Below are 13573 nucleotides of genomic sequence, written 5' to 3'. Positions count from 1 at the left end.
GATGTCACTCTTCTAAGGGCCGGTGCTGCCAAACCAGACTGATGTGGCCACTTCATTTTAATCCAAAGCCCTCAGCGCCAGCTGCATCTATGCAGTGACCCCAGTAGGTACCTAATCATACAGCTGCAAATACTCAGCGTGTGGTGCCTGTGGGTGTGAAGCCACCTAGACTGGAATAATGGGTGTTCTCCAAGGAGCCAGGGAGCTAGGGCAGGAGGCCTGGGCAAGGTGCTGTGTCAGCACGGTGCCTTCCCCGCTGCTGAGCGTGTACAGGTGTCCAGCAGCTGCCGGGTGCTCTGCACACGGGGCTGCTATGGGAGGAAGCCTGGTGCTGCAGAGCCCATGACCCCTTCCCTGGCACAATGCTCCTTTCAACAGGGCCCTCTGAGAGCAGAGTGCAGTGGAGAGAGGACCCTGGGCATGTGCGCTCTTGAGCATGGTCTTTGCTAATCAGGGAGCTCTGCTTGCTCCTCATGGCTCCCAGATCAAAGGCACGGTGGGGGGATTATCTCCAAGCACAGACTATCAGGGTGCTGGAAACATATTAGCTGCAAACATGAAGGGTCAAACAAAACAAAAACAAAAACAAAAACTTGTGACTTTCTGCTAATTTTATTAAGGCATAATAGGAGTTCAAACCATGCTCAACTTTGAATAAACCCACACAGTCTTAGAGATGTTGAGCAAAGCCCACGGGTGTGGAAATGCCAGGATTGGTGCTCTGGGGCCCCCTGTACCCAGAGTGGTTTGCAAAGCACCAGATAATCCTCTCTGGCAGTTTTAACTCCTTGCTCTGGGGTGTGATGAATGGCACATGCCCAAGACAGCCTCCTCAGGGACCCTGACTGATTATGTTTCTGTGTCTTGGTCTTTCTGACTATAAAATGGGATAATCACAGCAGCCTCATTCTGTCTTTCATTCACCAAGTATTTATGAAGCACCTGCCACATGCCAGCATTGTTCTAGGAACCTGGGAGATGGAAATGGAAAACAAAACATGACAAGGACCTACATCATAGGCGTAGTGGGGCTGAGAGGCAAAAATAAAACAAGACGATTCAACTACTGTACAGTAAATTGTCAGGAAGTGATGCATCCTCTTAAGAAAAAATGAAGCAGAGTAGGGGTTTCCGAGTAATGGACACAGCACTGGATGTGTTCTGTTTTGCCCCTCCAGGTCTACTCCCCACGTCTCTGCCCTGATCCATAGCCTGGGGGTGACCCCTGAAAGGACTGCATCCCTGGGCTCCTTGCCCTCTGGTTTCTGGGTGGGCCTGACCAGTGCAAGCGTCCATAGGGGGTAGGGTGGGGAGAGATTGGGGGATTTACTCCACTGCATGCCTTTGGGCTGAGGTTGGAGGTAGCTGTGTTCCTCTACTGAAGGCCACAGTTCCTGGGCATGGCCCCTCCTACAGGCACTGCTCCTCTGAGCTCTGATAACCCCCCTATGTGTTCTCCCTTGCCTTTGGGGTATTTCACCACCCCCAATCCAAAGTGCACCTCTGTAACAGCCCCTCCATTCAGCGTTCTCCCATTACCCCCTTTGAGCGTGCCGTCTGTTTCCCGCCAGGACCCTGCCAGGACAAAACGTGACTTGATAGGGTGGTCAGGGGAGGCCTCCTGAAGAAATGCCACTTGGGCTGAGCATGGAGCCTTCATCAGCAGATGCCCAGATTCAGGACAATGTGCAAGTGGCGGGCGCATCTCAGCCTGTGAGAGGGGCAGGAAGGAAGCCAGGGAGGCGGAGGCCCAGTGAGCAAGAGTGGGGGTGGCAGATGAAGGTGGAGGAGTAGCCAGGGGTGAAATCTTATAATCAAGAGGAGTTGGGATATTTCTGAGTGAGATAGTGAAAGTTTTGAGCAGGATAATGACATGATCAAATTTATTTTTTAAAAAAATCACTCTGGCTGCTGTGTGGAGAATGAATTGTGGGTGGGAAGATTGGAATCCGGAAGACTAATTGGGGGTAATACCAACAGCCTGCTAGAGAGATAGTGGCTTGGACAAGGTGGAGGCCGGGGAGGAGGTGAGCCGTGCTTGGATTTGGGATCTGTGCTGAAGGCAGGGCCTCTCAGATTTCCTGGGATGTGAGAGTCAACAAGACTGCAGGTTCTGGCGTGAGCACGGGGTATGGACAGACGGTGCTTGTGAGGCACAGACAGAGGGATGCCAGCAATACACAGTGAACTCCAGAACGCTGGTCAGCAGTAAGAGTTGACATGAGAGTGTTCAACACCTGGGAGGAAGACTTTATCTTGGGAGATGGGACAGAGGCCCCCAGAGAGCCTCAGGCAGGTTAGAAAGCTGAGACTCACATGCAGCAAGAGCAAAGGGCAGGAGGAAGCCTTGAGTGACATGTGAGAAACTGCGCAGTGGGGGCCGCATGTCCCCAGAGAGGGGAACCTGAGCTGGGCCTGAGGGCTGGATGGAGAGGCAGAGGCAGGGTCCTGTCTGACTCCCCTAGACTGGAGGCTGGGGCTGGGGATCTGTTCCCTTGGCCTGACAGGATGATGCTTGACTCTGTCCCGGGAAGGGCACAGAGATGCACCAGGGGCAGGAGGTGGCACTGTCTGGGGGCAACTGGGAGTACCTATGGGAACTTGTTCTCAGGGCCCAGAGATTCGGTATAAGGTGGGAGAAAGAGCAATGACCCCTGGAGGTGGCTGCCCTGGAAGCTGGGCCACCTGTAGAACCTGGTTTCCATTCAAACAGAAGATAAAGTGAGCATATGTGAGGAGGCTGACCTTAGAAAAGAGCAAAAGACCCAGAAACAGTTTTCTCATCTGTCAAATGGAAATAATAATGCAGGCTTGTGAGAATGAGATAAAGGAACTGAGCAGGCCTGGCACACTACAGAGGTGTAGTTCCTGTTCTAGGAGCACCAGATTTAGTGTCTGCCCTGAAAAGATGGCTGCATGAGACATGGGTGGAGGGCAAGCTATGAGAGGCGTGCAAGTTCAAGAGATGGTGGGAGACTAGGAGAGCTAAGCAGATATAACAGAAGTAACTTGATGTCTTGAGCCACATTTTGGAGGAAACTTGTTGGGATGGGGGCAGAGTTGACCTGGATCTACAAGGAGGAGCAGCTGGCCTCCTGTCAACAAAGTCCAGGGTGCAGGCACCACTCCCTGTGGGGACCAACAGCCCAGGTTTTCTCCCTGGCTCTCTCTGCTGCGCCATGTGGCCCCTCCACGTTACCTGCACAGACCAGCACGCGCCACCTCCAGCCCTGAGCCTGAAAGGTTCTTCCCTCAGGTGTCTGTGGCATTTCCTCTTCTCTTTCAGGTCTCTGCTCAAATGTCACTTCAGTGAGGTCTTCCCTGACCCTACTGCTTGAACTTGCTTTCCCAAAAACATTATTTATTCTTCTCCATTGCACTTACGTGATTCAAAACAATGTGTTATTCTCTAGTATTTGTGCACAAATATTCTATATCTGTTCATTAAGTCATATTTCCTAATTGCATTCTCAACATTCCATACTCTTATTTTGGTCTCCTTGTTCTGATATTTAGGGAATGTGTTAAAAATCTCCCACTGTGGTTGTGGATTTTTCCATGTTTTTCTACCGGGCCTATCATTTTTTGCCTTATACATTTTGAAGCTACGTTCTTAGGCACATGCAATTGCTGCAGATTCCTGGTGAATGGAGTTTTTTAAACAAATAATTATGAGATGATCTTTAACTCTAGTACTGCTTTTTGTATTAAAGTCTAACCATTCTGATATTGATGTAGCTATACCTGCTTTTTGCAAAGAATATCTTTTCCCCCATCTTTTTGCTTTTACTCTTTCTGCACCTTTTATCCTTTAATGCTGTTTTTTAATGAACATTAATATAATCAGAGTTTTCAAATTCATTTTGAAAATCTGTATTTTAATTGGAGCATATATATTTGATATAATTACCAATGTATTTAGGTTTAAATTTTTCATTTTCCTAAATGTTTCTATTAGTCTCACTTGTTTTATATTCCTCTTTCTTTTTCTTTCCTTTGGTTTCTTTTTGTTTGTTTGTTTATTTTTTAATTTTTAATTTTGATATCGGTAATGTACAATTACTTGAACAACATTATGGTTACTAGACTCCCCCTATTATCAAGTCACATTGATAATACCCCCACATACCCCATTACAGTCACTGTCCATCAGCACTTTGGTTTCTTTTGGATTAAGTATTTTGCATTATTTCATTGTAATATACACAGATGTTACAACCTGCAACCCTGACTTATTGGAGTCTGAATTATTTGATATTTATACTCTTTTCCTTGTTAGTTCAAGAGCCCTAAAATAATTTAACTCCATTACCCATCCCTCCCCCCATTTCTCTGCCATTTTTGCATTTATTTTATTTCTCTCTATGTGTTAAGGTCCATATGAAAGTACTTTTTATTGTTGAATGAATATATAAGCCAATATTCATTCAGATATATATTTTTACATTGTTTTGTTGCTTTTCATTACTATCGAAACTTCAACCCTTAATGTTGACTTAATTTCCTTCTGTTGGAAGAATATACTTTAGTATTTCCTTTAGTGTGTGTTTCTGGTGACAGAGTACCTCAGCTTCTGCCTGAACATTTAAAAATAAATTTCACTTTTGTTCTTGAGTGATACATTCACTGGATATAAAATTCTAAGCTGGTAGTTTCTTTCAGTACTGTAAAGATGTCACTCCATTGTTTTCTGACTTCCAAAGTTACAGGTTTAATTATGATACCCTGAAAGTAATATTTTTTTCCTGTTTTTTTGTCTTTAGTTTTCAGCAGTTTTACTATGAATGCCTTAGCATGGACTTTTTATTTATTCTGCTTGGAGTTTTTAGTGCCTTTTGAATCTGTGACTTAATATCTTTTTTAACTGTTTAGGAGTGTTCTCAGCTATTATTTCTTGGATTATTGCTTCTGGCCCATTTTCTCTCTCCTCTCTGTGGAATTCCAATCATACATGTTAAACCTTTTCACTGTAACTCAAATGTCTCTTACCTTCTTTTTTTATTTTATTTTTTTTCTTTTATCTCTCTGTATTAATGTTGGATATTTTTTCTAGCCAATCTTTCACTTCATAATTCTTTCTTTAGTTGTATCTATTAAACTCATTATTGAGTTCTTTTTTTATTAATTTTTTATTAAGGTATGACTGATATACACTCTTCTGAAGGTTTCACATGAAAAAACAATGTGTTTACTACATTTACCCATATTATCAAGTCCCCACCCTTACCCCAATGCAGTCACTGTCTGTCAGTGCAGCAAGATGCCACAGATCCACTATGTGCCTTCTCTGTGCTACACTGTTCTCCCCGTGATCCCCCACACCATGTGTACTAAACATAATACCCCTCAGTCCCCTTCTCCTTCCCTCCCCACCCGCCCTCCCACACCCCTTCCCTTTGGTAACCACTAGTTCATTCTGGGAGTCTCTGAGTCTGCTGCCATTTTGTTCCTTCAGTTTTGCCTCATTTCATTATTGAGTTCTGAATTCGGAACATTATGTAGTTATTTACAATTAGTTCTTTAAAATATACATATAGTTTCTAGTTCTTGTTGAAAAATTCCAATTTTATCTTTTAACACTTTGATCATGGTAAGGTATAGTTATTTTAAAGTTTGTGCCTAATAACTCTAATATATCTGGAGCCTCTGTGGGTTTCGGTTTCTATTTTTTGTTTTTACTGATGTTTGTTCATGTTGCCTTCTTATGTCTTGTTATTTCTTTAAATTGTGTATCAGATTCTGTCTCTGCACATTATTTTTAAAAATAATTGAGGCCTAAGATGCTATTATCTTCCTTCCAAGATGGTTTGTTGGCTTCTGCTGGCACCTGGGTGCACTAGCAATCCGAGGTCACCTTAATTCAATTTGAAGAAGTGAGATAATGGAAGTTGAGAGGCCCAGGTTGCAGCCCTTCAGAGTCTCAACCCAGAAGCAAGTTGAAGGGGTCACTGGTCTCCACTGCTCCCTTGGCAGGCTCAGGACTCCAATTCTGGTCCTCAGATCCCACAAGCCTGTGAAAAGTCTTGCTCAGCTCTTGGCCGTCCCTTCAGAACTGGCAAACAGTCATAGGGGAAATTGGCCCAAGACACTAGGCTACCTCCATGGGCCCCTCGCCTTCCCCTGACAGATCTGGTAGTTCTTCACTATCTTGTTAGCTCTCTGATACCTTCAAGACAATGGTTATTACTCACGGCCTATTTTTTTTCTTTTGTTGCATTCAGCAGAAGGATTTCCTAGTTGACATTTTAAACATGGAACTCATTAGCACTTATTACCATCAAGCACATTATATATATCTGTCACTTACTTTCTTCATTGTCATCTCACTCACTAGAAGGTAGGTGCCATGAGGGTGGTAGTTTCCATTTGTTTACTGTTCTACCCAAAGATCTTGAACCGTGCTTGGCATTTAACAGGTGCTAAACACATAGTTGGTGAATGAATACATAAATCTATTATCTGACTCTACAGCCACAAAGATTTACCCAACAAGCAGAAATTTGCATTTCTATTTTTGTAGAGGCATATGGGATGCAGAAAGGAAGATGATTTGGGCTAAGTTTCTGTAGTGAGTTAAGACAAAGTCAGGACCCAGGACTTCTGAGTAGCATTTCAGGGCACTTGCCCCACTAGCAGAGCTACTTTCTTATCTTAGGACCAAGGACAAGGCTGGAGCGGAGACATGGAGCAACCTGCTCATCAAATAACTGATGAAACTGAGAATTTCAGGGTCAGAAGTCATATGATTCCACAGGGCAAATGCAGGGAAGCAGGAAATCATGACTGTGTTTTTAAACTTGCTGTTCCGGGCAGTTCATCTGTGTCTCATCTCCAAAGGCACTAATTTATGAACTTTATTCTAGGCAAAAAATGAAGAAAATGTCTCTAAAACTGCCCAGAGAGCCACAGATTCTCTATAAAACCTCATTCCGATGGTGACAGAGATAGGGAGTTGGGAAATCAGTCGGTTTTCCAAGCCACACCAGAACAAACACATCAGGGGGTATTTAGCACGGGGACAAGAATCAGGTTTGAAGCATAGGCCAGGCCATGGGCCGAGCAGGCCCAGCGAGGGCAACGAGGAGGTTCCCTGGCCCACACCACTCCCGCCCCAACATCCAGTTGAGGAGTTTGCAACTCCAAGCCTTTGTGGGCAGGGAGAAGGCCACTCAGGGCTCTCCGCTGCTCCCGGCACCACACGAGCCCTGAGGGACTGCCTGATGTACCTGTCACACCCACGCTCATCTGCCCAGCCTGCCCTTCCCACGTGCGTGACCGACCTTCCATCCCCAGGTCACTGGATGTGAGTTAGGACCATGGGCTCTGAATTCACATCCACACAGGAGTCTGGTTCACATGTGCTGCTTAGATTAGTGGTGTGGTCTTGAGCCAATCACTGGACTTTTTTGCATCTTCCTTTCTTCAGCCATAAAATGGGGATAATAAAAACTACCTCATAGATTTTGTTTGGAGATTATACCAAATAAATATGTGAAGTGCATACTACAGGGCTGGCCCATAGTGAGAGCTCATTGAATACCTGTCATTGTTAATAGCACCACCTCTCCTAAAATTCTCAAATCTTCCCACTTCTCTTCTCGCCGCGGCTATTCCGACACATCGGCCACCACCAGCACGAATTCCTGCAGTGCTCTCCTCTCTGGTGCCCTTGCTGCCTGTCTCATCGCCCCAGAGGGCAGCCAGAGAGAACATTCTGAAGGGCACACCTGGTCACTATTCTGAGGAGCCCTTCTGCGGCACCCAGAGCTCTCTGGATGTGGTGCACACAGACAGCTCCACTTCCAGCCCGTGTCTGATCACTACCCTTCTCAGCAAAAGGACTGAACTTGTAGTCTTCCAGAGTACTAAACTCTTCATCACTGGGCCACTCTGGGGGACTCTCTCCCCCACTGACCTGCTCCCACCTGGACATTTCCAGCTCACCCTATCGTCTCAGCGTAGACAAAATATCCACAGGGAAACCTCCCCCATAGCAGTGCCTACCACCACCATTGCTGGCTATGTCACACCTGCTGTAAGAGACATACACCTGTCTGTAACCACTCCTAGACTTGGAGAGTGGGGACTGTTCTAGTTACTGTCTCATCCCCAGTACCTAGCACACTGCCTGGCACAGAAGAGCCACTTAATGAATGAATGACTAAATGACTGGTATCAGAACAAATTAATAGAATCATTGGCAAAACAGGACCTTGTGACTGACCTCTACTCCCTGTCAAAGAGTCTTCTGGGAACCAGCTCTCATATGAACCTCTTTGTAATTATTTTATTCCTGTTCCTAGCACAGGGGTTGCTAGAAATCCATAAATATTTTGTTTCCTAATTGCTTATCTGCACCTTAATCACATAGTAATTTTATTGTTATTGTTATTATCGTTATTATTAATGGTGATAAATAAAACAGAGCATAAATGTATTTCCAGCAAAAAAACAATTGCGTGATTTAGAATTTTTAATTAATATGAATTGGGGTTTGTATTGAGCACTCTCTGCAAGAATGAATAATCTTCAGTGCCTCCCCCAGCGGGTTTGGTATCTAAATGTTCCATATTGTAATTTACATCCTGAGGGGCCCACAGCACTTAGAAAGCCATCAGTTCTCTAGTTATCTGGTTCTGATCAGCATCGCTTTTTCCAAATGAATGCATTTCAATTAAAGGAAGAATTTACCAGAGTAAATGTGAGGTGTGTATTTTGTGAATTATAGCTCTAACTTTAAATAAACACAAAACAACAAACATTTTTTGAGCTTCTGTGATATTCCAGCCTTTGAAGATAAGACAAAGAAGAAAAAGACCCAGCCCTTCCTCCAGGGGGACTGCAGGCTGGGAAGAAGGATGGACACAAAACTGAACAGTTCAACTGTGATTCGGGGCAATAGGAGAGACTTCACAGGGTGTATGGGAGTTTCTTGTATAGACAATAAACTGTAGATATGTTTAGGAGAGAATAAAGTAAAAGACTAAACCGTCCCATCAGGCACTGCCTTTTTAATGTTTACAGACACAGTTTTACTCCCTTCTGTATGGTAACATCTTCCAAATTATTTCTGTGCAATGCCTTTTTCTCCCCAATCATCCCAGGAATGGACACGGATATTGCTGTGTTTGTATAGACACCAAAAGATGACATTTTTGGCCAATTACTAATGAACCCTAGGCTGGAGCCTCACTTCTCCTCCCTCTCCATCCTGGGTCAATTCAAGGGTCCCTGGAAAAGAGAGAGGTGTATGAGCATCTAAATTGACCAAACAGCTAAACTGGGGAACAGTTCATAGTATGACAAAGCCTTGCTCACAAAGGAACAAATTCAGGGGCTTTTAAAGAATGAGGCATCGGTCTATGTATAATTGGATATCATTTGAGCTCAGGTGTTCAATTAAAAATAACTTCTCCTTTGGTCCACGACTAAAAAACTGAAATGGGTCACTAGTAGTCTCCTACCTCTTTTGTGCATTCCCCCTGCATTTCCCAATCATTTTCCCATCCCACCTCATCCCTCTGGCAGCCCCCAGCAGGAAGCAGGGGGAAGAGAATCTTGTCTGGGTCGAAACCCCACCCCTCTATGCCCCGTGTGCTTTGGGCAGCTGGCTGGCACTCTGAGCCCTGCCTGTTGGTGGGTGGCTCTGCTCTAACTGCTCCCCTGCAGCTGAGGAACTAGGATAGCATCTGCCGTGTAGTGTGGGTCCAGCAAGTGTCTTGCTGCCTCCTTCCCTCCGTGCCATGCCCATAAGTGCCCACTGCCCAGGCCACTGTAAGTGGTGCTCCTCTTCCCCTCTGTTCTTACTGTGGTTCAGCTTTAGGAGAAAAACTCTGACAAAACTAACTCATACCAGGCAGTGAATGATTTGTTCCCTCAGGAGGCAAAAGCTGCTAATTGCATTTTGTACAAAAAGGAATTACATAAAGTGAACCTTTAATTGTTAAATTGGTCAGGCTGAACACAGAATTTTGGGCAGATCCCTCACAATGCTTTCTGGCAATGCCTGACATGGTGCCTTAGATCTGGCGGCTAGACAGATTAGAAAATCAGCCAATGGCAAGACAGTGACAGAGCAAGTCACAGGAAGGGCAGCCCCATGAGAGGATCCTAAACAAGTGAGGTCACAGAGACCCCTGACCTCTCAGCATAGCCTGCCAGGGAGGAGGCCTCCTAGTCATATGGAGCACTTACTGTGAGCAAGGCGTGGTTTTGCAGCTGAAGCAGGGCCTCTGTCCATGCCACCTTCCTGACTAAGGAATGTTCTGGAATCAATCTCTCCCTCCTCTCCCTCCTCTCACACACACATACACACACACATTCATTCACTTTTGCACACACTCACCCTGACCCTTAGCCCCATATACTCTAACTTGGCCTTCAAGGAAAGTTTTCCCAGTTCCTGAAGATTGGTAAAATTTTACAGAGCTGAAGTACCTGAGAAGAAGGAAGGTTCTGGATAACTTTTCCATTTTTGTGATGGTTTTTTGCTCCTTCTTTCAGGCCCAAGGCTAGGGTATGTGTCAGCTTGCATGGGCATTTTAATCAGTAAGGATTTACATGTTCTGAAAACATGAGCAAAATTAGTATCTCTCAAAAACTAAGGAAAGATAAAAGGCGAGGGCTTCCTCCCGGTCCCTCACAGAGGCTGAGGTCCCAAGGGACCATATCCTGTAGAGGGCCTGGGCAACCTCTCGGGGCTTCCTGCAGCAGCGACCCTGTGCAGTATGGGAGTCCCCAACAAGAAGCAGGGCCATACTGTCCTCCAGCCAGTGAAGACTCACTCCTGGTCTTATTGAGTAGGGATACCAGGTCAGGCTGGATCAGGCTTGACTCCAGCAGGCAGGACCATCAGCTGATGGTCCCATAGGACCTTCCTTCACCATTACAGGGACCTGGCCTTGTGTCTGCAAATGGTCGAGGGGACAACTGCTTACCATCCCTGGGTGGGCAGAGGCATGAGTCAGGGTGGGGAGCCCATGCCAACATCTAGTCAAAGAGCAGAGAGGAGGCAGTGTGGGAAATGGGGGGACGGAGACAAGTTCAAGTAAGCGGTCCTCTCCAACCTCAGAGGGGTAGGGTGGAATTCATGCATATTTTAAAGTTCTCTTTTCTGATCTCATCCCTGCATTGTGTGTGTGTGTGTGTGTGTGTGTATGTATAAATGCTGAACTCCAATGACCTACAGGGACTTGGTCTTTCCATTTTGCAGATGGGCACCCATTGCTCCAGGGCCCTGAATCCTCAGGGCATGTTCAGGGTCAAAACCAGAAGGAAAAGCTCTCAGTGTCCACCTCCAGCCCTCCTGCTGCTGCCTGGAAGGGACACTGTCTCCCAGGAAATATGCTGCTTTCATCATCGTCAATTCTTTCCTCTAGTGACACCCGTGTCCCAGTGGGACCACTTATCAGCAAGCCTTGTCCCCAGCAGCAGCTGCTCAGTTACGGAGAGGAGAAGTGATAGTTCAGCTGCCCAGTGATCCTGCGTTCAGACGCCTCATGCTGGATGGCAACAGGGGCCCCACTGGGGCTACTCAGTCCTGGGCACTGAGGACCAGGCCCAGAGTAGGATTACCCACCAGGCACCCGGGTCTGAACCCATGGAGCTGACTTCATGGTGCTGTGGCCACCTCACCACAGTCCAAGCATCTCCCCTGGGCACAGTCCCCTAGGAGGAGCAGGGACAATGCTGGGTGGCCAGGGGCTGCCCTGCAAGACCCATTCCTGCAATGAGCTCCACAGTGGGCTGAGAAAGACTCCTTTCCCTCTACAGCTGCATCAGGGCCTCTGATAATGAGTCCACTGGGGCTCCCTGGTTGGGTGACTGCTCGCCAGGGCCGGGTGAATGTTAGGCAGGCCTGGGGGGGGCTCAGTGGAGTGGGCACTCAGATGCGTTCATTAGCTTCCTGGACCCCAGCACCCGAGAGAGGACGTTCTCCCCGGCCACACATACTCTATCTCCCTCTTTCAGAAAATCAACCAGGGCAGATTCTTCTTCCTGACACCCCAGGGCCTTTCAAGAGGGTTGTGCCTAGGGGCCCACCTATAAAATGAGTGCTGGGTGGGAGACTGTGAGGCTTCGCCAGCTCTGGAATCCCTGATTTTTGTCCTGAGACACAGGGCTCAGGGCCTGTCCCATATCTCCAGAGAATCCAACAGCCCAGAGCCAGGCTGACTTCTTCAAGGCTCCCTGCTCTCCCGACCCCTCCACCCCAGCCTCAGTGCCTCAGTGTCCGGCCCAGGAGCGCCCTTGACTGCTGGCTGGAGCAGAGCAGCAGGTAGCGGGACTCCTGCAGGCTGGGCTTTCTCCCTGTTCCAGGTCCTGCAAATTCCACCCAACCTTACCATTGACCTCAGACTTGCTTTCTTAAGGCCTTGCTTGCTCTCGGGGTGTCACTACCCTCACCTTGACTCACCTGAGGAGAGGCACTGTCCTGATCTGTGACCTTGCCCCAGATCACCCACCACTGAGCAGACTCAGAGGGCTGCTCATTCCATACCCAGCATCTCAGTCACTGATTAGCAAGGGCCATGATGTCCTTTCCTGGGAAATCAGAGGGGTCCCTGAGTCACCGAATTGCTGGTGCGTCCAAGCTGGTCCAGGCTGGGCAGACCCTCTCCCACTTCCTGATCTCTCTCTGAGCCAGTGGGTGTGGCCGCCAGGGGCCAGGCCTGGGTAGCTTCTGAGACCCAGCCTCACACACCTCCAGGTTGTTCCCTCTGACTCAGGGAGCAGGTCATTGGGAGAGTACCCTGAAGTTAAGGCAGCATTATCACTTGGAACAGCTACCAAGAGCTGTTCTTTGGCTGGGAGGGATGGCCACCTGCTTATATGCCATGGCCATGGCTTTCCTGACCCCCTCAGGTGCTTCCTGAAGGTAGCCCACTGATCTTGCCCAGGACCCTGGGCAGGGTGAGAGGAAGGCATCCCGGGTGAGGCGGACAGGCTGATTCAGGGCCAGCCTTGGGCTGACCAGGACAGAATGTCTCCAGAAGGCCTCTGTGCAGCTGCCACCACCCGTACTGTTACTAAGAAAAGCCCAAGGAGAAGGGGTAACATGACACGCCTGCCCTGGACAGGTCCTGAGGCTGGGGGAGGGGTGCAGATGACTCAGGAGCTGCTCTGGGAGGCACAGGGATGATGTTATGGCTAACTGTCCAGCACTGCTGTCCCCTTGTTTGTTAGGTGAAGAGGCCCTGTGCTCTGGGTGTTTCCAAAATCTGCAGAAATGAAGCACGGCCTGGCAGGCCTCCAGGGTCCCAGAGCAGTGGACCCTTGCTGGTACCTCTTGTGAGTGAGCTTCCCCAGGGCCACGGACTCTGCTCCTTCTGCCTGCCTCAGCCAGCCATGCACCCTCCTTTGGACCCAGGGCCCTGACAGCTTTCTTCACTGCATGATGCTGAAGCAGCAGCTATATACTGAGCGCCAAGTTTATCTGACACTGGGGAGGCTTGGATGAGTGTCTGGTGTGGCCCACGAAAGGTTGGGGCAGGAACAAGACATGCTAGGAGGGTGGAAATCCCTGGAGACAACAGGGAAAGTCATCTGGGGAGACCCAGTCAGCCAGAGTGGT

The sequence above is a fragment of the Manis javanica genome, chromosome 2 (genome assembly GCF_040802235.1).
Source record: "Manis javanica isolate MJ-LG chromosome 2, MJ_LKY, whole genome shotgun sequence".
Classification (NCBI taxonomy): Eukaryota; Metazoa; Chordata; class Mammalia; order Pholidota; family Manidae; genus Manis; species Manis javanica.
This window is presented reverse-complemented; position numbering follows the sequence as displayed.